Source organism: Bos mutus, chromosome 19 (assembly GCF_027580195.1).
Source record: "Bos mutus isolate GX-2022 chromosome 19, NWIPB_WYAK_1.1, whole genome shotgun sequence".
NCBI lineage: Eukaryota > Metazoa > Chordata > Mammalia > Artiodactyla > Bovidae > Bos > Bos mutus.
The window spans coordinates 46,018,376-46,042,742 of NC_091635.1; the positions used below are offsets into that span (position 1 = coordinate 46,018,376).

Sequence of the window (24,367 nt, forward strand, 5' to 3'; positions counted from 1 at the left end):
TTTTTCTACTCTTGAACATTTAGGTTGCTTCCTACTTTTAGAACTTTATAAATGACTTTAAGGAATGTCTTTAAATGTAACTTTGTATGCCCTGGCAAAGAGATTCAGTGGAAAAAAAAAATATATATATATATATACACACACACACACACAGAAAATCATTATGACAAGTAATATAATCACAGAGGGAAGAACTAGGAGGTTTGGGAGGAAAGTGAGATAAATGTTACTTGGTGGGATCCATTAAGGTTTCATTGAGAAAATGACATTGCACTTGGAACAGGGGTCAGGAAACTTTTCTCATGAAGAGCCAGCCAGCCAGTATTTTAGGTTGTGCAGACCAGATGGTCTCTGTTACAACTACTCAACTCTGTCATAGCAGCACAAAAGCAGCCCTAGAGGATACAGAGATGAATGGGTGTGCCCATGTTCCAATAAAACTTTACCGACAAAAACAGGCAGTGGGCTATATTTGGCCATTTGCTAGCCCCTGATTTAGAACACTGAAAATAGAGACAGATGTTAGGAGCTTATTGGAAGGAGGACAATTCAGCTGGAAGGAAGGCGAGAGCAAAGACTTAAGAAAAAGTATAGGGACTAGGAAAAGTTAGATATTTAATGGTTGGCTAGTATAAGAGGATCCAAGTCATACAAGATCTGAATGTAGGTTGAAATCTATAGATTTTATTGTGTAACTGATAGAGAACCCATTCACTTTCATGGGACTATTTTGATCTCTTGGGGACCTAGAATGCTCCCAGGATGACTGCTATCTTTGAGAAATTACGGGGTAGGGGGAATTCCAAATCTAGAAACACTGATTTTAGCTTCATCTCTATCTGGTTTTCTATTTTCTTGCTCATCTCCATTAGCATCTTATAACTCACTCTATTTTGGTATATCCAGGGGCCAGAAGTTATCCAGTTGGAAGAAATAGGAATGAGACAGGAGGGGAAGGAGTTCTATGTACGCTGCTTCTTCATCGGACTATGAATCTCTGTGCATGTCATGGAGTTCCAGTGAGGGCAGCTGGTCACCCAAGTGTGGGAAGTCAGCTGACTCCCTGGCCTAGAGAACAGGCCTCCTTCAGGGTTTATAACTCTCCATCGGGACCGGCTGCACATCAACTCTGTACCTGATCTTCAGTCCCTTCTCTTTCCGTGACTCTCATCTTGGTGGAAGACACTGGCTCTTAGTGACCCCAGGACAAGTAGCATCACCTCCCCTGGGGATGTGTTAAAAGTGCAGTCTCTGGTCCCACCTCAGACCCACTGAATCAGAACCTCTGAGGGATGGGAACCATCTATCCGTATTTTAACAAGTCCCTGATGGTGAAACACACTCAAGTGTGAGAACCACTGCCTGGGATTCCTCTAATCCCAATAGGGCTTCATCCGGCCCAAGGGGCTAGACAAGTACTACTGAGCATTTATACAATTTCCTCCCCGTTAATAACCATAAAGAAGGCTGAGCACCAAAGAATTGATGCTTTCGAACTATGGTGCTGGAGAAGACTCCTGAGAGTCCCTTGGACTGCAGGGAGACCAAACCAGTCAATCCTAAAGGAAATCAAGTCTGAATATTCATTGGAAGGATGGATGCTGAAGAAGCTCCAATACTTTGACCACCTGATGTGAAGAGCTGATTCATTTGAAAAGACCCTGATGCTGGGAAAGATTGAGGGCAGGAGGAGAAGAGGGATGACAGAGGATGAGATGGTTGGATGGCATCATAGACCCAACGGACATGAGTTTGTGATAGTGAAGGACAGGGAAGCCTGGCTTGCTGCAGTCCATAGCGTTGCAAAGAGTTGTACACGACTTACTGACTGAACAACAATAATAATCCCCAAATGTAGGTACTATTACCATTTAGTAGATGCAGACACTGAGGTTCTAGTATGTTAAGCAATTTGATTTGAACCTGGGTCTTTCTTATTTCAAACCCGTATTGTTGACCTCTGGGCTCAGATGCCTTCTCTTTATGGACAGGGCCAGTAGGTCCATGGAAAAGTACTTCTCCATAGGCTGATGTGATTTACTTACTTAATAAACATTCCTTGGCCAGCTCTTTTGTGCCAGATCGTATCCTGAGGTATTACATATATTATGAAACTCCATCCTAGCCTAAACCCCATGAGCAGGCAACTTGCCTCAGCACTTACAGAGCAGGAAACACTGGCTTAAAAAGACAGCAGGACTTGTTTCAGAGCTGCTATGGCTCAAATTGCTGTAAACATTTCACAGAAAGATGCACTGATGGCTCAGCTAAGCAGGAGGTGGCTTCATAGAGGAGGTAGAAATTGAACTGAGGAGGGCCACGTGTGTTTGTAAGAGGAGAACGCAACAGCCTGAGAAAAGTCATGCAGACTCAAGCGAGCTGAAGCGAACGAGTCCATGGGGACCCAGTTGTCAGGATCCAGCGTGGACTGTATGTGTCTCAGGCTTCAGCCAGCTCCCAAGACGCCCCATGGCTCCGATACAGATAATAGCAAAGTGCCTTCTCCAGATGCCCTGGGTCCGACTTCTATTTCTTCCCCTGAATTTGCTGTGTGGCCCTGGGTAAGTCACTTGTCCTCTCTGAGGCTCCATTTCGTCCATTATTACGAGGCTCTGTTAGTCATTTTTTTAATCCTTTTCAGGTTGCCAAAGGCTTTATTTAAATAAAATATTACACTGAACTCCAATACATAGAATAATTTTTAAAATCTAGTTCTGGCTGATTGGAGTAGGGAGTCGTAGAGAATGTAGGATTAATCACCATTAGACTCTCCCAACTCCTGGCAGTACTCAGGACACCATAAAGCAAAGTCAACTCTAGCCCACCTATTCTAGTCCCTATTACCATGGGACACCCATTCCTCTCCACTCAGCCACACAGTCCATCTTGTTATTCCCAAACATGCCAGTCACTCATCTTCCTCTGAGCCTTTGCAGTGGCTGTTCCCTAGTTTTCTTCCTCCAGACACCCTTCCCTCCTTCAAGTCTTTGCTCAAATGCCATCTTCTCAATGAGATCTAATGTGCCCCCATTACTTTGAAAATACCAACCCACCCCGCACACTGACACTTCCAACCCTTCTCCCTGCCCTGCTGTTTTTTTTTCTTCCCCCAAGCACTTATCACTTTCTAACTTTGTATCCACCTTTCATGGTGTATTTTGCATATGACCAGTTTCTCTCAGGAGTAGGGAAGCTCCCTGTTTTGTTCATTGAGGCATCCCAAGGACCAGAGCTTCAGAATACGGAGGCCCTTGATATGTATTCTTGCAGAGAAAGCAGGAGCTTGGAGGGCACTGAATGTTTATAAGCTGTCTTCCCATGTCTGTGCTCCATCGCCCCCACCCCATCCATGCACTTTGTCAGGAGCGCAGCCAGAGCCAAAGGCACCAAACCAGCTCATCCATCTGAGTCCCAGAGGCCAAGCGCAAACCCACTTGCTTTTACCCCATGCCATTCACCATCCTTGAAATACTACAGAGTGGGTGAAGAGAGCTGGAGAGGGCATATGAGGGTTGCCTGAGAAGGAGGGAGGGTGGAGGAGGAGGGAGCAGGTGGCAAGTATTACAGGCAGCCCAGCCAGAATCTAGAGTCTGAGCCACTTTCGTCATCCACAGAACCTCACTGGACCCTAAACATGAACGGGACGAGGTTCACCCAGTCGGTACCCACTCCGAGCAGTTCTAGAACCTGGCATTGTCCACAGGCTGTGCCATTGATCCTCCTGACTACATGGGGATAGTAAAAGGGCTGAACCCCAGTTGCCAAGTAAGCTGATGGAGATGGCTCAGCTAGTAAGAGAAAGGCTGGAATTCAGATCTGAGCCACCAGGCTCCAGAGCCTGGCTCTCTCCCTCTATCAGTGCTATTTAGCACATGCACAGCTTAGAAAGAGCTGAGTACTTTTCCAGGGGACAGGGAGGAAGCCAAGGAATCCACTGGATGACACTTTGCTTTCTCTGCCTCGACCCTCTCCTGGAGCCACACGACCCAAGTCTGCAGTCGGGGGACCTTGGGCCCCGGGCATCTCTCCTGTGATCCAGCCCTGGAGGGAGACAGCTTGCGCTCGCGTTCCCTGTGCTCAAGTCACCCCCAGAGCCAAGAGGAATGTTTGCCCACGTCATACCCTTCCCCTTAGGCGCCCACGGAGGCTGTGAAGCCTGTGATGCGATGTTTTGTCTGGCTAAGCTTTCGGACTGATTGAAAGTCTTCAGAACCTGCACTCCTCTTGGCATCGCTCTTCCTGGAAACGGTTGCCATGGAACACACAGAGATGCAGCCTTCACTGTCAGAACTAATGAAAGTCGGAGAGCTATTAGGGGAAGGATTTTTTTTTTTTCTGCGCATAATTCCACTCTTCCAGTGAGGTGTTTGCATTTCGCTTCTGTTTGTGAGATGTTAATTGTGTCTTCATTGTAATTCCTTGCCCATTGCCATCACCTCTTACGAGCTCCAGCCCCTGAAGGCTGCCTTTTTGAGATAATGAAGCTAAGTGACCAGGGGGAGGGCATCTCAGCCTCTCTCTGGAGTGATCTTCCCTAAGCACACATCTGATCAGGCCACCTGGCTGCCCAAAAGCCTTCCGTGGTTCCCAACGGCGACCCAAGGAGACCGGACTCAAGGACTCACAGAGCCAGATCCCAGCTGCATTTTGGAACCCAAATCCTTCCTCCCTCCAGGAAGTCCTGGGCCAGTGGTACAGAGGGCCAGCTCTGCTTCCTCAGGACACACCCCACCCTGTTTCTGCTGCCCCACATCTTCTGTCTGGAATGCCTTCCCAGCCCTCTGCTTCTCCGTAAAGCCCTCCATTTCCACTGCAGGCACACCTATGGCTCCTCCCTGCTCCCTGGGTGACACCCCCATGCCATCATCCCATCAGAACCACTGATATTTGTTGTAGGCCTATCTTTCCCTCTAAACAGGGAGTTCCTTGAAAGCAGAGACAGGCTCTGATACACCCCCAAATTCCTGGAGCCTAGCACTGTGCCTGGTACTTTGTGGATGTCTGTGATGTGGTTGCTAACTTCTTCCCACTCTGCCTGTTTCCATTCATTAGGGGAAGGTGGGCATATCCTAGAAATATACGGTGGATTACTGTGTAGAGTGCCCCCATCCAGGACTGCCCAACCCACCAGCAAGGCACTGAGAAAGAGAAGCCAGGTCTGGGGCCCTCAGAGCTCCTCCTGGCTGGTATTTATAGCAAAGTAATTAGCTACCTTCTCTAGCCCCCCTGGAGGTGCTGGGAAGCAAGGATGAAGAAAGCAATGTAAAGATATTGTCACAGAAATGTGGAGAAGGGGCTCTGGAACCAGGGGGAAAGGGAGCCATCCCCACACACCCCTTCCATCTGGTACCTCTCACCTGTGAGTACAGGGGCTCAGTGCTGGGAAAAAGTTCCCAGTGTAGCCTTGGGGCTCCTCCTCCTGTGGACCAAGTGTTCCTCCTCCGCTCCAGACCCAGCTCAGAAGGAGGGATCTGTTCTCAGCCCAGGGAGACTCTGCTTCTGCCAGAGGGTCCCGGGTTAGAGCCCCTCTGGTTCCCACCCCTGTGCTCCTGGAGACGCTCACTCTCGCCTCAATCAGTGCAGTCGCCCTGGCTGCCCGCCCAGACGCGGGGAGGGCAGGAAGCCATTTTTCCTCCCAGGGGCCAGGGGAAGAAGTGAGCACAGCGAGGCAGGACTCCTTTCATCGCGGGCCCTCAGCACTCACACCTGAACCCTGGCAACCCCCTCCTAGCCACTCACTCAGTCCTTGCTCTCCCAACCCTTCAGTCCACTCCCCACATTTCTATCAGAGTGCTATTTCTAACAATGCAATTCTGATCATGTCACTTTCCTGCTCAAAATTCTTCAGCAGGTCCCCACGGTTTTCAGGACAGAAATTCTTACCACTTTGCATGGAATACAGGCTCTGTCATGCTTTGGCTCTCTGGTCACTTCCCATTCCCTCCCCACTAGCACCCAGCCCATGTAATTTTCATCTCGCTCCTACTGAGCTATGAGTGGATTTTTAAACACTCATTCTCTCTAGCCTCTGTATCTGCGTCCATGTGGTCTCTTCTGCATGGAATGCCCCTTCCTCCCTCTCTTTCCTCTTCAAACTTCTCCTCCCCTAACCTTTTAAGTCTCAACTCCAAGGCCACCTCTCCTCAGGGAAGGCTTACCAGTTTCCCCAGGTAGATCAGATGCCTCCCCTGTTGCCCCAGGGGACTTCCCCTGTCCCCACTGAAACAATTTCATGGCCAACTAAAATCACTGTGTTTCCTGTTGGTCTCTCTAGCTGTCTGTCCAGGGAAGGAAGGCCTCATTTTATTGATTTTTGTACCCCAATATCTATTACAGAGCTGATGCCCTAATAGGTGCTCTCATACTGCAAGGCTGGAACCAGGGAGAGGTGAATGAGTCACCTAAGGCACAGAATTTAGAAAGATGCTCCTAGGATTGTGCAAGGCAGGCTGGGCATGGATTGACATATGGGTTTTTCCATGCCTGCTCTTCTGCTTGTCAGGTCACATCCAGGCCTGGGTGGCAGAAAACAGGCTATCCATTTGGAAGAGGGGTGGGGGAAGCTGCACTTTTCTGAAAGGTCCTGATCTCTGACTCCCTACAGAACTGAAAGCATCTTCCCTTCCACCTGAATCCCCAAGGGTAATTCTGACTTCTCGTGTATAGGGCAAGGTAGGGAAAAGTGTGTGTGTGTGTGTGTGTTAGTTGCTCAGTCATGTCCAACTCTGGTCTGCCAGCCTCCTCATGGAATTCTCCAGGCAAGAATACTGCACCCAAAGGCACCATCATCAAGCTCTCAGTGTTGAGCACACAAACCCAGGGGGTGCCATTCACATAGATGGCAATGTCAACTGTGTCCTCAGAGTTACACAGCATGGTGGCCGTGTGCACCGTGATGCTCTAACCGTACACCACAGCAGCCCAACTTTCCTGGGTCTAAACCCAGAACACTCCCAAAACATCCTCCCCAACAGCCCCAAAGGATGAGAAAGGAGGATGAATCCCACACTGACAAGCTGGCTCCAGGGCCACAAATGGGCAGCTTCTCTCACTTTCCAACTGGATGATCTTGGCCATATTATCATTAATCTCTTCCTCTGTGAAAGTAGTGCATTAACAAAGGCATCTAGGGAGCCTGGGTACCTTAAGGTTCATTTCCTCCAAACCTTTCCTTTTCTGATAGAGGGACGGGATTACAGTGATGAGAAGATCCCGGCCCAGGATCACCAGATGTGTCAGCAGCAAAGTAGGTCCTCTGTGGCTTGGCTGGGGCTCATTTAGCCCCACAGCTGTTCTCTTTTGGTGATGGCAGGGATGAGACTAGTCTGGCTGAAAGCTTTTATAGGGTTCTACTCAGGATCAACCAGAAGAACCACATTCTCTATAATGCCTGTTCATTGGAGGTCCTCCCATCCCCAAATGAAGCACCTGTCCCTCCTGAAAGGAGCCCCGAATATTCTGTACCTAGGGAAGCCTTTGCCTAGTTCCCCTGACCCTGGTATCATCTACCTGAACAGTGGCACAGAACCCAGGAAGAGATGCACCCCCTTCTGGAGCAAAGCATCTTTAAATGTGGTCCAGCAATCAACTGCACTAGAGCCCCTTCAAGTGATTGCTAAACATCTAGTTTTCCTTGAAGCACCCCAGTGCTACTACATTAGAACCCAGGGGTGGGAGATATTTACTGACACAGAACAAAGGTGGAAAACCAACCCTCAGCTCTCACAGGAGGAAGGTGGGATCTATTGGGTAATATGGATTTACTCAGGCACCGTGCTGGGCATCGTTCATGCCCAAGACACTATCTCGCCACCTCAGATGGACTCCTGACTACTGATGAGAATGATACTGTATCAAAGTCCTTTCTGAAGGGAGGGACTGTATCATTTAATTTCCACTGGAGTTTCTACTTGCAGGTCTCAAGTCCTAACAGTTCACTCATTAGGATTTGCTGTATCTCTTTCCATCTAAATTTAACCCCTAGTTCTCAAAGGTTCTTGAATCTGAACATTCCAATGCATTCCTGGTTCTGTAACCAACCAACCATCATGCACTGTTTTATCTCTATCAGCTTCCTCATTCTTCTACACCATTTGGGAATAGGTCCTGGGTAGCTTGCCAGGTGGCATTAATGGTAAAGAACCCACCTGCCAATGCAGGAGATGTAAGAGATGCAGGTTTGATCCCTGGGTTGGGAAGATCCCCTGCAGGATGAAATGGCAACCCACTCCACTATTCTTGCCTGAAGAATCCCATGGACAGAGGAGCCTTGTGGGCTATAGTTCACAGGGTCGAGAAGAATCAGACATGACTGAAGCAACCTAGCATGCACATAAACATGCACGCCAGGGTAGCAGTGAGTATGAGAAATAATCAGAGGACCTCAATAAATTACTCACCTTCCATATTTAACACCACTTTCAGAATGGCATGCCCCTGCTTAAGAAACCCTAGTGGCTCTCTGATCCATGTCTGCTTCTCCATGACCCACACTCTCCATTTCAACCCCTGTCACACCTGGCTCATGTCTACTGGGGCCTTTGTTCAAACAGTCCTCAGTACCTAGGATGTCACTTATCTGCCAGCACAAATCCTGCCATGTTGAAGGCCATGTTCAAGTTCTTCCCATTGCCTTAGGGAGCCTTCTCAAGGACCAGGCCGAGAGAGGCCTTTGCCCCCTCTACTCCCCAAACCCCTACACTTACTGTCTATTCCACCTCCCTCAGATGAGAACACCACCAGAATCAGTTATACTGGGGGTCTCAGGGCATGGGGATTTCACATTCAGAATTTTTTTTTAATGGAGGAACAGCATTGGTCATAAACTTTTATTTTGCCAGATGAGGATATAGTTTTAAAGCCTCCCTTCTAAGTTCATCATCACTTCATGAAACAAAGATATTTTTACATCAAAATTAAAAGCAACAAGGAAGAAAGTGTTAGTTGCTCAGTTATGTCCGACTCTTTGAGACCCCATGGACTGTAGCCCAAGTTCCTCTGTCTATGGGATTCTCCAGGCAAGAATACTGGAGTGGTTAGCTGTTCCCTTCTCCAGGGGATCTTCCCTGCCCAGGGATCAAACCCCAGTCTCCCGCACTACAGGCAGATTCTTTACCATCTGAGCCACTAGGGAAGCCCAATAAAGAAGAAAATCTCACATAAAAGGACTGTCCTTTAAGTGGACTGCACTGTCCACATTCTGTTCCTTTTGCCGTGGACTGAGGAGGATGCTGCCACAGGCCAGTGTCTGAACATATGCCAGAGAGTCCCTGGTGCAGGGAAGTCACCTGCCTCATGCAGGTAGGCACCCTGGCAGCATATTGACTGTGTCCTCACCAGTCTCCACTTACTGCACGCTTGCTGTATACCAGGCCATGTGCTAGGGACTTCATGCATTAGCTCACTAAATCCTTTCCTAGCATCATTTCTGCTACCGATGAGGCTCAGGAAAGTTATGTAATCAGCCAGGTGATAGAGCTGGTAAGCTGGTTGATCCAGGTGTACCATATAGGCAGCTTGACCTCAAACCTATACTCCTTCCTCTATTCCATGCCTTGTCTCCTCCAACAGAAAGAATGTTTGAAGACAGAAGTATAAGGGGATATGCTGCTTCTTCCCATAGCCCAAATGGATGCAGACATCCATTCAACCAATGAAAGGCCAGCTCTCTGCAAGGCACTGTCCTTGGTGCTGGAATACAGTGACGGGGTAGACACTGCGCCTGCCCTCACGGAGGGCCCACTATGACATGTATGGACATGCCAAACACAGAGCAATAATGCATTGCTTTGCAAGTAGCTTCTCCACTCAGTTCCAAGGGCTCTCTAAAGATCAGGGTGACAGCCAGGTGTGTGTAGATGCTAAAAAGGGCTCAGTAATTATCTGATTCCCTCAAACTGCCTGCCTTTGCTATGGAAATTGCCGAGCCAAAGGCTCTTTGCAGACCCTTGACAAGCACCTACACTCAAGCTCAACTTGATTTATTGGAAGAAGGAACTGAATTTAAAAGGGACAGATGCAGTATTGATTCTACACCTTAAAATATGCTTCCCTCGACTCCCTTTCAGCCCCAGGCCCCTAGCCCCATTTGCCACAGAGCAGATCACAGCAAACCGTTCTTTTCAATGGCTTGTTTCATCCTGCCAGCTGCACTCTGATCTTACAGCTCTTGAGCCCTTCCCTCCCCTTACTCAGCTGCCCTGTGGCCTCCACCTGCCTTTACCTCACAACTCCAGGGTGATCCATCCAGATCACCCTCTAATCCTTGGTTTTGGAGAGCCCAGAAGTCACAGGCTGCACCAAGCCATTCAGCCCTTGACACCCAGCAGCTCCCAGGTCTGCCCATTCCCACCTGTCCCAGCTCCCCCAGGACAATGCTGCTGAGCTCACTAACCTCACACATCAGGCCTCTAACCAGAGCTATGTCACAGCACAGGGCTATGCTTGACAGACCAGCTCCTAGCTAGAAGGGTCTCCATTGAGTCTAACGATGTTTTTCACTAAAGACACTGCTGGCACTTTAGGGGGAACCATTCCTCCTTATGTTGGGGCTTTCTTGCCTGTCAAAGTCTTAGCAACCAGTGACAATCAAACATGTCCCTATACACTTCCAAATGCCCTCTACGAGGAAAGCAAGCTGAGAAGCACAGTATCTGTCCTAATTCCAAGGGAAGTGACTTTTCCAAAGTCACTCAAGAAGTCGGCCACAGACCTGGTGTTTTGATGTGTGGGAGGCTATAGGGTATAACAGGAAGCACACAGAACTCAGAATCAGGCCTTCTGACAACCACGCCAGTGTGTATGGAGACAAGGAAATACTCAGGAGGGTAGAGTGGTTAAGCTGGACCCCACACCTGCACTCCCTCCTCTACTCCATGCCTTGCCTCCTCCAAAGAAAGAATGTTTTGAAGGCAGAAGTATAGAGGATATGCTTCTTCTTCTCCCCACAGCCCATACATGTTGTATGCAGACACCCATTCATGTATTCAACCAATGAAGGGCCAGCTCTCTGCAAGGCACTGTCCTTGGTTCTGGCATGCAATGATATGAGGGTAGACACCATGCCTGCCCTCATGGAGGGTACACTATGACATGTATGAACATGCCAGTGAGCGACAATGCATTGCTTTATTAGTAGCTCCCCCAATCAATTCCAAGGGCTTTCTAAAGATCAAGGTGACAACCAGGTGTGTATAAACATTAAGAAGGGCTCACCTTCCCTCCATTAGGAAAACTTTCTTTCACATCTCAGTTCAGCTCATGCTTGGGAGGAGTCTACATTTTGTTTCATTAGACAGTGACTCAAACATGAGCAGAAAGGAGTACTGTCAATGGGCTAAGATACCTCCAAACTCTGACAACATCCTGCAGAGCTTCAGCAATGTCTTGCTGTCCACCTGCTCACTCCCCATTCTGACTGCACCTCAGATTCTCAGCCTGAGACAGCAGAGGCTCCCCAAATAGGTGGCTGACTTGGCCACCCAGACTCTCCCTTCTCCAGCGTATTTGGCCACAAGACAGATTATCCCCATAGGGAGAAAGTTGGGGGATTTCAGAGTAGCTTAACAGTACCCAGGAGAGCATAGGGCTTCCCAGGTAAGAACACGCCTGCTGATGCAGGTGACAGAAGAGATGTAGGTTTGATCCCTAGGTCAGGAGGATTCTCCTGAAGGAGGAAATGGCAACACACTCCCACATTCTTTCCTGGAGAATCCCATGGACAGAGGAGCCTGGCAGGGTACAGTCCATAGAGTCGCAAAGAGCCGGACATAACTGAAACAATTTAGTACACATGTACTCAGGCAGGCATAAGTCCCAACCATATTTTTCATTTCCAAAGTCATTGCTTTGCACCAGGGAAGAGCAAGGCAGGAGTTGACCAAGCCAGCAGCTGACCTTTAAGAGCCGTCCTGTTTTACATCTCTGAGCAAGGCTTTGAGAAGATCCCCAAGTCTGATGCCTAGCTGATTAGAGGCCGTAAGGGTAGACTGTAGACCCTCCTTTCCTAAACCATGTCATTTGCCTCACTCACTCCAGCTTAAAAAAAAAAATTATTATGCAATATTTGAGACACATAAAAAAATAAAAAATAATAATGTGGTGAGCATCCATGCACCTACCACCCAGATTAGAAAATAAGGCATTGCTGATGCAGCTGAAGCCCCCACCCCCTGACCACTTGCCTCTTCGTGACCACACCCCTCTTCCAGAAATCATCTGAACCTGGAATTTAGACTTCATCATTACCACGAATGACGTTATACTTGTACTACATGTTTATTTGTCCCTGAACAATACATAGAATTGGTTTGCATGTTTTCAAACTTTATATAGATGGTATCATCAAGTGAAGTGAAGTCACTCAGTCGTGTCCGACTCTTTGCGACCCCGTGGACTGTAGTCTACCAGGCTCCCCTGTGCATGGAATTTTCCAGGCAAGAGAATTGGAGTGGGTTGCCGTTTCCTTCTCCAGGGGATCTTCCCGACCCAGGGATTGAACCCGGGTCTCCCGCTTTGTAGACAGACGCTTTACCATCTGAGCCTGACAAGTATACCAGGGAAGCCTGACAAGTATATAAAACAAGTGTACTTTTCTCAGCTTGCTGTTCATTCAGTGTTGTGTTTGCATGATTCATCCATGTTGACATGTGCGGCTCTAGTTGATCACTTTCTCTGCTGAAACTCTTATTATTTGAGGACCTCACAATGCATTTGCTTAGTCCTGTTAATAGGCGGAGGTTTTCCTCATAGTCTCTTTCTTACAAATTGCTGCTGTGAACATTCCCTAGCCTAACTCCACACATAAATGAGGAGATGTTGTCATTCACCCTGACCATCACTTTTTCAATTAGTTTTCCCCATGCCCTACACCCAAGCCACCCTGCTTGGGCTCTGTGATTAGACTCCTGTTATCTGACCGGTTCCTTGTTTCCTGGAACTGGTTTGGGACTTGTCACCTTGACTTTGCCCTTGGGAGCTCCTATCTCTGTCTTCCATCTTAAGACAGGAAGCACTGGGTAAATGACCAGCCACAAGCCCCACAAAGCCCTTCGAGACTGGTCCCAGCTGCATTAGCTTGTCCCTAGCTCTTCCCTAACTATATTATAAGCTTTAAGAGGTGGTGAGGGTCTAATTCATTTGATGTTATTACCTTCATCTTGGACACAAGGACATGGAACATGGTATAAAGTGTTTAAAGTGTTAGTTGCTCAGTAGTGTCTGATTCTTTGTGACCCCATGGACTGTAGCCCACCAGGCTCCTCTGTCCATGGAATTCTCCAAGCAAGAATACTGGAGCGAGTTTCCACTCCCTTCTCCAAGGGATCTTCCCGATCCAAGGATTAAACCCTAGTCTCCTGAATTGCAGGCAGATGCTTTACCATCTAAGCCACCAGGGAAGCCCCATTGTATAATGTCTTTTAAATATTTGTTGGCTAAATGAATGCATGAACTAATGGTTTATGGAGAATGGGTATCAGACATCCAAGATACTTTATGCACTTAAGTTGCATTTACCTTTACTTAGATGGCTCTGAGCTCCCAGGTATGCATCCATGGCAATCTGAGTGAATCCCACGCAGTCATTAGCCCTGAGAGCTGCCTCTCATCACTTAGTGACATCTCCTTAAAGAGGCAAAGACATCCAGTCTCTCCCACACAGGATGAACCCAAGGGCTCTCCAGACACTTGGGACACAAAAGGGAAACCTCCTGCCATGGGCCAGCCTGCGGCCCCGCTGACAGTGCGCCCCTGGAGCACTAGCCTGTAGAAGGCAGCAAAGGTGGCCTCCCTTTCCCAGGTAAGGTCACTTTTTGATGTAAAATATATGGTACAATTGAAGCATATGATAGCAGTGCTGCTCCCCAGAGCAGATACTGGCAGGAGGAAGAAGAACAAAGTACAAAGGGCTCTTGGAAAGAGAAGGGACAAGGAGAGAAGAATTTCATCATTCACTGGGAGGGGGCTGGGATTGAGATGCAGCCATGGGAAACTGAGGGTGGTCCCGGTTCAATAGTGGGCTGCAGTGGAATAGAAATGACTGAGCACAAAGAAGGGGCCTTGCCATCAATCCTGCCTCTGCCACTTCCTAACCTGCAAGCTTAGTTAAGTCATTTGGCCTCACCTGCTAACAGATTTAGCTTAACATTGACTACATCCCAATTATAGTCAGTGACCACTCATCGTATAGCATTCTCTGATTGAATCGAAGGTCAAGTCACAGACTCCACAGCCAGGCAGGCTGCACACCATGGACACACCTCTAACCACTGCACTACACCGCACCGGGCATAGGATCCAAGGTGATCCTCACAACATCCCCATCAGGCTAACAATGCTGCTGCTGCTGCTGCTGCTGCAAAGTCGCTTCAGTTATGTCCGAATCTGTGCGACCCCATGGACTGCAGCCTACCAGGCTCCTCCATCCATGGGATTTTCCAGGCAAGAGTATTGGAGTGGGTTGCCATTGTCTTCTCCACTAACAAGGATGATGACACCACAAATGAAGTAACAGAGGCAGAAGGCGACACAGTTAGTGAGGATGCTGCAATTTGAACTCAAGGCGGCCAGTGTGGTTTTAGCATGACTCGGGGTCATAAAGTGATTGCTAAAGGTAAAGTGCTTTAGCTCCACTTTGCAAATTATTCCCAAAGTCCATGAGTCCATATAACTGGGAATTGCCTCCACTGAATCCATTTTATCATAAGACATAGGAGAGGAAACCACAATGCCATCAATTCTATGTATGAGTTAATTAATTTAGTAAATATTAAATCCCCACCATGTGCGGAGTACTGTTCTAGGCTCTACAAATGCAGAGAATGAAAAACCACAGGGTTTCTGCTTTGAGACACTCATGCTGGGAAAGATCTTTGTACAATGCAGGAGATGCAGGTTTGATCCCTGGGTGGGGAAGATCCCCTGGAGAAGGGAATGGCAACCTACGCCAGTATTCTTGCCTGGAGAATCCCATGGATAGAGGAGCTTGGTGGGCTACAGTCCATGGGGTCGCAAAGAGTCAGACACAACACAGTGGCGAATACTAGGTTATCCTGGGATAGGCAAATGTTCACCATTCAATGTAATAATGACTCTGAGGGATTAAGCAACCACATGCAGTGATAACAACCAAGAAATTTCCTGGAGGAAAGCCCATTCAATTGTTCAAGGTCCTGGGTGGGTGTGGCCCATGCTATGTAGCCTCGAATAACTCTTAACTCATATCCTACTCTGTCAGTTTCCTCATACGTAAAGTGGGATCATAATGCAGAATGATCTCTTGGCTCTTCCAGTCCTGTTAGTCCCTGGATCCCGCTCCACGGCTCTTTCCATTGGCACCCAAACCATGGGCGCCATGAGGGAGGCCATCAGGAGACAAGGGTTAAGGTGTGGCCAGGTGGACAGTGCTCTGGAGCCCCGGGGGCACAGTGGACAAGACCAGCTTGGACCAAGGAATTCCATGCTGCCAGTCTTTGCAGCGTGAATCCACTCTCCTCTTGGCCTCTTTGCAGGCACCTGGGGTTTGAAGCTGGCAGCGCCATCAAAGACGGGCTGGTGGCTGCATTATAAAAGGGTTGTATTCCCTCTTGTTGATAAATAAATCCTTTTTCTTCTAAATAGCTAAGCTGGCGGGTTTCATTGTAAGTGGTTTCCACTCAGCAGAGAGCTGGGACTGGCAACACCGCATCCTTCATCTCTGCAATGTTAATTAGCTTTCCACGATGCTGTATTTTAATCATGAAAAAATGAGAACGGTGGGAACCCCATCAAAGGAAGAGTTAGGGAGAAGGAGGGCAAACAAGACACGGAATTAGAAGAGAAGTGAAGATGTGCAGGGGGAGCAGTTAGAGATGGGGAGGGGTTCATGAGAGGAAAAGCATCAGTTGGGAGGTGAGCAAGGATTCTTCATAAACATCTTCTATGCATTGCGAATGGTATCAGGTTCTTTGCCTGCACTGTTTCAGTCCACCCTGGAACCAACCTACATTTACATCCCTTATTTTATAAATGAGAAAATTGAATCTCAGAAACATCAGGTACCTTAAGGTCAAATAAATAATGCACAGAAGTTCCAGGGTTTGAACCTGAGATGTTTTTACTCCATGCCTAGACCTCATTCAGCTCCATCCATCTAACTTTTCCCCAAATATTTATCCAGCAATTATTGTGCCTGGGCATAATACTAGGCATGTGCAGCCTCCCTAGAAAAACACACAAGAAAGATGCTTGGCTAAATCTTCATGAAAATGGTGCCAGCAAATTCATGTTTTGGAAAGATCCCCCAGAGATCAGTGGAAAGACTGGATTTCAAAAGGACAGGACTGCTGCACAACGTAGGGAGCTCAGCTCTGTGTTCAGTGGTGACCTAGATGGGTGGGATGGAGGGCAGGTGGGAGAGAGGGCCAAGAGGGAGGGAATACGTGTATGCATATAACTAATCGGCTTTGTTGTACAACATTGTAAAGCAACCATTTGTTGCTGTTGTTGTTTAGTCACTGAGTCGTGTCCCACTCTTTTGTGACCCTGTGGACTCTTGTGTATCCCACTCTTTTGTAGCCCACTAGGCTCCTCTGTCCATGGGATTTCCCAGGCAAGAAAACTGGAGTGGGTCACCATTTCTTTCTCCAGGGGATCTTTCCAACCCAGGGATCGAACTCGTGTCTCTTGCATCACAGGTAGATTCTTCACCACTGAGCCACCGGGGAAGCCACACTGCTGCTGCTGCTGCTAAGTCGCTTCAGTCGTGTCCGACTCTGTGTGACCCCGTAGACGGCAGCCCACCAGGCTCTGCCATCCCTGGGATTCTCCAGGCAAGAACACTGGAGTGGGTTGCCATTTCCTTCTCCAATGCATGAAAGTGAAAAGTGAAAATGAGTCACTCAGTCGTGACCCCATGGACTGCAGCCCACCAGGCTCCTCCGTCCATGGGATTTTCCAGGCAAGAGTACTGGAGTGGGGTGCCATTGCTTTCTCCAAGGGAAAGCCACACAATAAGGTATAAATGAACCTATCATTGTATCCCCACCTAGTTCAGGAGAGATGACCCTGAAACTGCTTCTGAGAGTTTTCTCCTTGTCAGTGGGACCTACCTGGACCCTGGCTCATGAGATGGTACTCTGCTTATCAGAGCTCATGTTTGAACACTGATTCCTCTCTGCACATGTCCCATTTTGCATGGGGACAGGATAGGTGATGTGGGGACTAAAGAAAGATCAGAAGTCCACAGGACATAGCTACACATCACCAGGGTCTCCTTTTGACAACAGTAGTAATAATAGTGATGGTGTTAAGAATGACAGCTATAGTGAATGAGCTTTTCTTAGATATTAATTAGTGCCTACACATTTCAACTCATCACACTCTCCCAATTGTCTTAGAAGGTGGGTACTGGGATGAATGCCATTTTACCAAGGTTCAGACAAGTTAAAGAGCTCAGGTATTGAACCCACGTCTCCTGCCTTGCAGGCAGATTCTTTATTGCTAAGACATCAGGGAAGTCAAAAAAAACAACTATACTCCGATTTTTTTTTCCCAAAGAACACATTACAAAAAGGAGCAGGACTATTACAGCTGCCCAGATGAGAGGTCAGGGTGGCCTTGGTTGGGGTGGTGGTTGTTAAGATGCAGAGGAATAACCACAGACCTCATGCAAGCTCTCTACACTTAACTTCTCTTGGCAGCTCACGCAAAATGAGACTAGCTGAAATGGGAACTGTAAACCCCTCTTAGGATCCAGAAGAAGAATTTTAGAGAAACCAATGTGGAAGAAGATGAGGTCAATATTGTCTGCTTCTTTGTTACTAGGCAATCCATAAACACATATTGAGACTTTAGGCTATGCCAAGCAGTCTTTTAGATGCTATAAGGACGTCTTTACCCTCAGAAAGCTTCCAGTCTGGTTCGAAAAGGAGGGCATACTTTCCTCAGATCACTTAACAATACACGTCAGAGAGGCACACAGTGGGATGCAGGTGGAGCAGGCTGAGTTGGCGTGATTGGGGGTGGCGGGGAGGGGAGCAGGAAATGAGTATTTACTAGAAAATTCTGTGTTATGGATTGAATTGTGTTTCCCAAACAGATGGGTTGGAGTCCTGACCTCTGGTTAACCCAGAATGAACTTATTTAGAAAAGGGGCATCGCTGATGTGATTGGCTAAGCTAAAGCAAGGTCAAACTGGAGTAGGGTGGCCCCCTAATCAAACAGGACTAAAGTTCCTGTAAGAGAGAGAACATGGCCAGAAATAGATAAAGAAGAGATTTGGAAGTGTGCTGTCAGAAACCAAGAAACATCTGGGGCTACTGGAAGGCAGGAGAGACAATGAAGGACCCTCCACTAGAGACTTTGGAGGGAACATGGCCCTGCCAACACCTTAACTTCTGACTTCTGGCCTCTAGAGCTGTGAAAGAATGTGCTTCTGTCGTGTTAAGCCACCGGGTTTGTGAAAACTGACTAAACACTTTATCTTCCCCTGTAGACTGCAGGAGGTGGGCACTCCTAGTTCCATGGCAGAGGTAGGAAAACTGAAGCCCCAGGATTCTCACAGACAACTCCACTAATATGTAATGGCTCTGTGCTCAGCGATCCACTCTAGTGGTGGTTCTGGAGGTGAACTTGAAAGGATAAATAGGAAAGAGAAGTTACCGGATCTGATCATGTGCAGAGCAGGACAGCTTTCCCCCATGACATCATGCATTGCTTTAATCCTCAAGAGAAATGAGTGCTTCCTGGGTGCCAGGCACAGGTTCGAAGCTAAAGAAAAATTGTGGTTGAATGAGACGTGGTTGCCCTTGAGGAATTCACAGTCCAGCGAGGGAGAAAGGTATGTGACTAGACACAATGAGGTGAGGTGAGTTGAGCAGCGCATCCACTGGGGGAACAAGGAACAGGGAGCACCGCCCCCAGGTACTTCCTGTTTCCCTCACCCCCTGACTCAACAACAGCTTGCAGAAACAGGAAAACTGGATCACAGGAAATGAGCACATCATGGTTCAGGCAGCAACAGTATAAATTCCCAATTCAAGAGAACAACAGCAATGATAAAATGCAGGGAAAATGTGTCTTAGAATTAAGGAAATGCTCTCACTTTGCCCAGAGTTGATATGGAAGATTTCCTAAAGATCATGGCACTTGAGCTGAACCTGAAGGACAGGGGGGAAATGTGTCAAGGGGAAGACCGTGGGAGACAAACTGCCCCCAGCTGGTGATGTTTTTTACCCCTAAGAGTCCCTCAAACAAATGCCAGCTCCACAAAAGCAAGATTCAGGTTGCTTTGATGGCTGCTCTATTCACAACAGTAGGTGCTCAACGTGCAGATGTAACAAGCCCATCATGTTGAGGCTCCACATACTGTATGTATGTGTTGGTCACTCAGTCTTGTCCAACTCTTTGTGACCCCATGGACTGTAGCCTACCAGGCTCCTCTATCCATGGGATTCTCCAGGCAAAAATACTGGAATGGGTACCCATTCCCTTCTCCAGGAGATCTTCCTGACCCAGGGATCAAACCCAGGTCTCCTGCCCTTCAGGCAGATTCTTTACCATCTGAGCCACCAGGGAAGCCCGAGACTGTACATGTATGCCTCTATGTGCTCCAAAGTCTGGTCTCTATCAGTCGAGTGCTGAGTTCTTTGTGAAACCTACCCAGTGCCCAATCCTGGGCTCTTTCTCAGGAAGACAGAGAGTTGGGTAAGACAAGTTTTCCAAGGGCTCTCAGTGGACTGAGAAGATGACAAATGAGTGATTTCCATATCTACTGTGTGATACCATGGCTCTGATGGGAAAAACTGGAAGGAAGAGCAGGCAAGGCTGATGGAGGAAGTAACACTAAGCTGAGATTTAGAGGATGAGCAGGAGATTAGCCTGGCAGAGGAGGGATGACCACGTGGTGGGAAGAACAGCAGCTTCAGCCAAAAATGAGCTTGTCATCTCCGGGGACTGCAAACAGTTCAATGTGGCCTGCAGTGCAGACTTGGACGTAGGCTGCATGGGTGATCTGGTTGGCGGAGGGGCGGGGGGCCCAAATCACACAGGCACGCCTTTGACGGACCTGGATTATGTTCTATGGGGAACCATTTAATGGATTCAAGTTCCCAGATACTTGCTACCTGCTTTACATGCCTCCTCTGGCTGGGCCACATTTTCTCACCCTCAGAACAGGGCACAGTCATCACAGGGCCATTGAAGGGCGAATTCAAAGCCAGGGCAGGGAGAGGGAGAAGACATGCATAACATTACCTTAATTTAACGTTCTTCTTTTTATCAATCGATGATTAATAGGTATTACATTTTCCCCCCATCCATTCTCAAGAGAGGTGTTATAATAACATGTCAGGGAGGTGTGGATAAGCGGCATTATGGAGACTGGTTTATAATGCAGTTTGGAACAGATGCTAACGTCCCGATTATGCATTCCAGCATCATTTATACTCGGCTCCGTGGTGTGGTAAGGCTCTTGGCATCATAATTCTCCAAAGCAGTTGCTATTAATCACTCATTCATTATTAAAACACATTGTATTCATTCTGCTTGACAACGGGCACAGGGCGGGCTCTGTTTCTCCAGAGCAGTTATCTCCAGACTTGTCAGATTATCTCCAGTCTCAGCCCAGAGGAGCTCCAGTCCTCCAGGATGGCTGAGAGCTCCACAGAGACATCTCAGCATGGATGGAGACGTATCCTATCCAAGGGACACACATCTGCAAGAGGGCACAAGGCTCCCAGAAACCAAGACCATCTCCCATCCTGACTGCTTCTTCTGCCCACTTGTCCCTCTAAGTTGAAAGTCCCATTTCCCTGAAGGAGAACTCTGCTGGGCTCTTTTATATCCATGGGTTTCCTAGCATCACCTGGGAGCTAGGGTTCTGCCTCCAAACTCACTTGATCATCAGAAGATGTTGGGTGTCACAGTCAAATACAACAGGGAACTCTACTTAACACACTGTGACAACCTGAATGGGAAAGAAGTCCAAAAGGGAGGGAATATATGTGTATGTATGGCTGATTCGTTTTGCTGTACAGTAGAAGTTGACTCATTGGAAAAGACTCTGATGCTGGGAGGGATTGGGGTCAGGAGAAGGGGACGACAGAGGATGAGATGGCTGGATGACATCACTGACTCGATGGACATGAGTCTGAGTGAACTCCGGGAGTTGGTGATGGACAGGGAGGCCTGGCGTTCTGCAATTCATGGGGTCGCAAAGAGTCGGACACGATGAGCGAATGAACTGAACTAAGAAACTAAAACACACTGTAAAGCAATTATAGGGGTTTCCCTGATAGCTCAGTTGGTAAAGGACCCACCTGCAATGCAGGAGACCCTGGTTCCATTCCTGGGTCGGGAAGATCTGCTGGAGAAGGGATAGGCTACCCACTCCAGTATTCTTGGGCTTCCCCTGTGGCTCAGCCAGTAAAGAATCTGCCTGCAATGTGGAAGACCTGGGTTCAATCCCTGTGTTGGGAAGATCCCCTGGAAAAGGGGAAGGCTACCCACTCCAGTATTCTGGCCTGGAGAATTCCATGGACTGTATAGTCCATGGGGTTGCAAAGAGTCACACACGACTGAGCAACTTTCACTTTCACTTTTAAAGCAATTATGCATGCTGTGTGTGCTAAGTCATTTCAGTCATGTCCAACTGTTTGCAACTCTATACTCCACAGCCAGCCAACCTCCTCTATCCATGGGATTCTCCAGGGAAGCATACTGGAGTGGATTGCCATGCCCTCCTCTGGGGGATCTTCCTGACCCAGGGATTGAACTTGCATTCTCTTACTCCTCCTGCTTTGGGAAGGGGTTCTTTACCTCTAGCACCACCTGGGAAGCCCTATACTCCAATAAAAATTAATTAAAAAACACAAGGGCTCTGGGTCAGGTCCCTTGTCTTCTACCACTAGCTGTATGATCTTAGATAAGAAATCTAATATTTTTGTCCCTCTGGGTCATCAGTTGTACAATGGAGTTGTAATAATAGGACCAATCTCATAGAATTGTTGTCATGATTAATGAATTAATTCTAACAAAGCCCTTATAAGATGTCTGAAACATCATTCACATCGGACCTTGTTATGACTTATTAAGATAATCCTAACATTTCCAAGATGTCCCACACAGCCTCTTATGGTGTGGGACGGAGAGCGTGGAGGAACCATCCACTCATTCATTCCATAAAGAGCAGTTGAACATCCCAAATGTGCCAGGCATCATTTTAAGTACCAGACACACAGAGTCCTGTAAGGCAAGATCCCTCCTTCAAGGAGCCCGTAAGCGAGTGAGGCAGCTGTACTCAGACTGCAGAGGTCTGAAAGCCCTTCTAGCTTTTCCCTGAAGCCTCGGCATTTATTTGCACCTTTACCTGAAAGGTGAGCAGAGCAGAGATTATTATACTTTTCACAGAAGCAAACACCCCATGCACCCCTCTAGATGTTAGAATAGTGGCTAAAGTTCTTGAAGGTTCCCACACTTTGAATGAAGTATTTCAGTCTAAAAATGTACAGAGGATAATTTAATGAATAAATAGAATATTATAAAGGCCTCTGAATCCTTCTTTTTATGCCATCCAATGATAACCACTGGGCTCAAATCAGGTATTAGGATTTCCATGCTTTTTAAAAACATTTACTGTAAAAGTGCAAACCTATAAACAGTCTATGTTTCTGTTTATATGTTTTCAAACTTGCCATAAATGATACCACACTGTAAATCTTCTGCAGCTTGTTTTTTTGAGGAAAGCATTTTGTCACGGAAAATTTCAAATATAAGTAAACAGAATAGTATAACGAGAATAAATAAGCCACAAGGACTTACTGTATAGCACACGGAACTATATTCCATATCCTGTGATAAACCATCATGAAAAGAATGCATATATAACTGAATCATTTTGCTGCATGGCAAAAATTAACACAACATTGTAAAAAAAAAAAAAAAAAACTATACTTCAATAAAAAATAAAGTAGCCTGGGTACCTATTACCCAGGCTTCCCAGGTGGCTCAGTGGTAAAGAATCCACCTGCAATGCAGGAGACACAGAGGCGCAGGTTCTATCCCTGAATTAGGAAGATCCCCTGGAGAAGGAAATGGCAACCCACTCCAGTATTCTTTCCTGGGAAATCCCATGGACAGAGGAGCTTGAGAGGCTACAATCCATGGGCTCGTTAAAGAGCTGGACACTACTGAGTGGCTACACACACAGTACCTATCACCAGCTCCAATGATCAACATCTCATTTTTTTTTTTTTTTTTGGCCATGCCAGGACTTCGTTATGGGATGCAGGATCTTTAGTTTCAGCATAAAAAATAAAGGATCTAATTCCCAGACCAGGGATCGAATCCAGGCCCCCTGCATCTGGAGCGTGCAATCTTAACCACTGGACCATCAGGGAAGTTCCTATCTGGTTATTCTTTTTTTTTTTTTTTTTATTCTTCCAATTTTATTTTATTTTTAAACTTTACATAATTGTATTAGTTTTGCCAAATATCAAAATGAATCCGCCACAGGTATACATGTGTTCCCCATCCCGAACCCTCCTCCCTCCTCCCTCCCCATACCATCCCTCTGGGCCGTCCCAGTGCACCAGCCCCAAGCATCCAGCATCATGCATCGAACCTGGACTGGCAACTCGTTTCCTACATGATATTTTACATGTTTCATTGCCATTCACCCAAATCTTCCCACCCTCTCCCTCTCCCACAGAGTCCATAAGACTGTTCTATACATCAGTGTCTCTTTTGCTGTCTCATACACCGGGTTATTGTTACCATCTTTCTAAATTCCATATATGTGCGTTAGTATACTGTATTTATGTTTTTCCTTCTGGCTTACTTCACTCTGTATAATAGGCTCCAGTTTCATCCACCTCATTAGAACTGATTCAAATGTATTCTTTTTAATGGCTGAGTAATACTCCATTGTGTATATGTACCACAGCTTTCTTATCCATTCATCTGCTGATGGACATCTAGGTTGCTTCCATGTCTTGGCTATTATAAACAGTGCTGCGATGAACATTGGGGTACACGTGTCTCTTTCCCTTCTGGTTTCCTCAGTGTGTATGCCCAGCAGTGGGGTTGCTGGATCATAAGGCAGTTCTATTTCCAGTTTTTAAGGAATCTCACACTGTTCTCCATAGTGGCTGTACTAGTTTGCATTCCCACCAACAGTGTAAGAGAGTTCCCTTTTCTCCACACCCTCTCCAGCATTTATTATTTGTAGACTTTTGGATCGCAGCCATTCTGACTGGTGTGAAATGGTACCTCATAGTGGTTTTGATTTGCATTTCTCTGATAATGAGTGATGTTGAGCATCTTTTCATGTGTTTGTTAGCCATCTGTATGTCTTTTTGGAGAAATGCCTATTTAGTTCTTTGGCCCATTT

General features: G+C 47.2%; 1 protein-coding gene across 1 annotated transcript in view; it reads right to left on the minus strand.

Moving 5' to 3' along the window:
• The window catches only part of ASIC2 (acid sensing ion channel subunit 2), a 1,207,926-nt gene that overhangs the window by 1,123,560 nt on the left and 59,999 nt on the right, over positions 1-24,367 (minus strand). The gene's annotated exons all lie outside the window — the stretch shown is intronic.